Below are 2,813 nucleotides of genomic sequence, written 5' to 3'. Positions count from 1 at the left end.
GCTGGAAGCCCTTTTGCTCTCAGATAGTCATCTTTGGGCTTTAAAGTCTGATACGTAAGTGTAATTCCCAAGCTGCTATTTATAGATATTCCATATTATGTCGGATAATCCGCACAAGAAGGATATTCCACCATAGGCTCTGTGAAAGCGGGGGCATTGGGTAATCGTTGCTCAGCCGCTACCACCGTTCTGCTCTCAATTAACACCCCTGTTATTAGGAAGCTGCCATGGGTGAGCTGAAACGTTGAGTGTGTTTGTTGTCCATCTGCAACCAGCCTGAAATTACCTGGGGAAATCGAAGTTTTTTTCCCTTCATTGCTAATGCTGAATTGGAAGAGAGTCACTTACCAGGGCTATTAGCCATTTCCTTGCTGCAGGGGCCAAACGCACACAGGAGGGAAGGGAGGAAGGACCACGGGTCACCTCACTGTGGTCGGATTTGCAGGTAGGGATTGACCCAGCACTTTGAGGGCAAAAGTTTCCTTTTCCTTCATTCAATGAGAAAAATCAACCAGAGGAACCAACTCACTCTCTGACCCTTTGTCTCGTGTAGATGTGATACCTGCTTTTTATATCACTGCATTATTCATGTTTACATTTGATTAACTAAAGCCCCTTGGGGTTTAATGGTATTCAGCACGGATATATCAGCAGACCACAAGGTTTCAGGTCAATATTGTTAGGATAGATGAGGCCACTCTCTCTAGAAAAAAAAGAAAAATAAAAATGCCTTTTGAACTGGCCGAGGAAGCTCCGTCACTCTGTTTCTCTTGCAAATGGATCACTTGTTTCACGAAAATCTATCTGGCGGAAGAGATGGATATTAAGATGCAATGTGGTGATGTATGTCCAATGAACAGCAGTGAAACCAGTGCATTTGTTTCTGCAGAAAAAGCCAAGTGGTGCCACGCTGGGATCCCAGCTCCAAACACAACCAGAGCAGCTGCTCTGCTGGAGGCCCAATAACCTCCCAAAATCCCGATGCCGGGAAGGCAGCTGTGCAAAGCTGAGGGCAGGTCTGACCACATCACCTTTGGGGACAGCTCTAAATCCTGGTGCTCAAGGGTCTTCTGTCTTCCAAAGAGATGTGCACTGTGTTCACTGGGAAAAAGCCTGGTTTAAATGGGATTTATCAAAGCTCTTGTTTGCCTGCGAGGCACAGTAGATATTACAGTGATGCCTAAAACCCGCACAAGGACATCCCTGGATGACCCTCCTCTGACACCCATTGCAACTTCAGAAAAGGCAGACACATCTGCAGGGAGTATGCCCAGTGAGGAAAACTCCTGATTTTCCCCCTTTTTTTCTTCTGGAAGTGAGAAAAATGTCAGGAGTGGCTGCAGAGCCCACGGTAGGAATGAGACATTGGGTCTAGGCTGAGTCCCAAGCTGCACTGACTGCTCATCTTCCAACGAGAAGGTGGTGCCGCTCTGCCACGGCTAAAGCTTTTCAGCAGTCCCCCCAATTACTTCTTGTTTTCAAACAAAAAAAAAGTTATTTTTCTGCTGCATATATTACTTTCTTTGTGTCATGGGCTGTCTTTGCTGTGTTTCTCCAGAGAGCAGTTGGTCACTCTATTTCTATAAAGTATTAATACCCCATCAGTGATATTTATGTACCCAGATCATTTTTTTTTTTACCTTTAGATGTTCAACAGCATGAATATTCTTATTTTTTATTTAAAACTAATTTGGAGTTCTCGCTCTCCAAGGGCTTTCTAATCACCAAAAAGTGCCCGAGGCGAAATCTGATTGACAGGAAAACGTTGTGGCTTCTGAAAAGTAAATTGGCTATTGACAGAGCAGTATACAAAGGAAAATGCTAAATGCTTATTATTTATGAGCTATTAGGGAAAATGTTATTAGCATCTGTTTCCCACATGGGCAAAAACACCTGTCAGACATCAGGAAACTATAAAACGATGCACAGTTAATAGTTACTTTGTTTAAAAAGTCATTAAAATTGAATGTCAGCTAAAACTTAGGAAAACATTATTCTTCAAACAACTTTTAATCTCACAGTTCAAAAAAAAAGAGAGAGACTTTGCCACGTTTTAATTTCTGGAAGCAGAAAGGAAGAAGACGTTTGATTTGGAAATGATGAGACGAAATCTGGTACACAACAAACAAGGCAATAAAAAAAAGAAAGAAAGAAAGAAAGAAAGAAAAAGAAAAGGAAAGGGAAAAAGTTGATGCTGCTCCTGAGTCGCACTCAGTGTGAGCACAGAACAAGGTCAGGCAGTCGCAGGAGTTCCCGACGGCAACGGGAGATTTGGGTCTCACACCTGGAAATAGCAGGGTCTGTAAATAGGAATAAAGCCAAGATACCCCAGCCTTGCAGATATTTTCTCTTAGACTATGAAGGCCTTAAATTGGTGGGGAGTCTAAATCGCTGAAGAAAATTAAGATTTTTAATGCGTTTGTTTTTTTTAACCCAATGAGACGAACCCTTGCATCAAAAAATCTGGAGAATGAGAGATTTTGCTTCTTGTTTTTACAAAAATCACAACATCTTGTGCTGTTCTTTCTTCCACCCAAGCTTGCTTACCTGAAGAGCTGTTTTCCCCTAGAAATTTCACCGATGGGTCCCCAACGAGCCTTACTCGGGTGTCCAACCATGATGAGGCCTCAGCAGCACATTAGCAATTCCATATCAGCAGCAGTGGAGAAAGCAAAGTCTGTTTTTCAACACAGGGCGATGGTGACACTGTCCCCTCCAGCCGAGTCACAACCTCAGCGCGGGTTGTGAAACGGAACCCAAGGATGGAGGCAGAGTTTGCAGGTGCAAATATGCATCCAAAATACATTTGAGCA

The sequence above is a fragment of the Tinamus guttatus genome, unplaced genomic scaffold (genome assembly GCF_059628265.1).
Source record: "Tinamus guttatus ecotype Peru unplaced genomic scaffold, ASM5962826v1 Tinamus_guttatus_pri_ptg000027l, whole genome shotgun sequence".
NCBI lineage: Eukaryota > Metazoa > Chordata > Aves > Tinamiformes > Tinamidae > Tinamus > Tinamus guttatus.
This window is presented reverse-complemented; position numbering follows the sequence as displayed.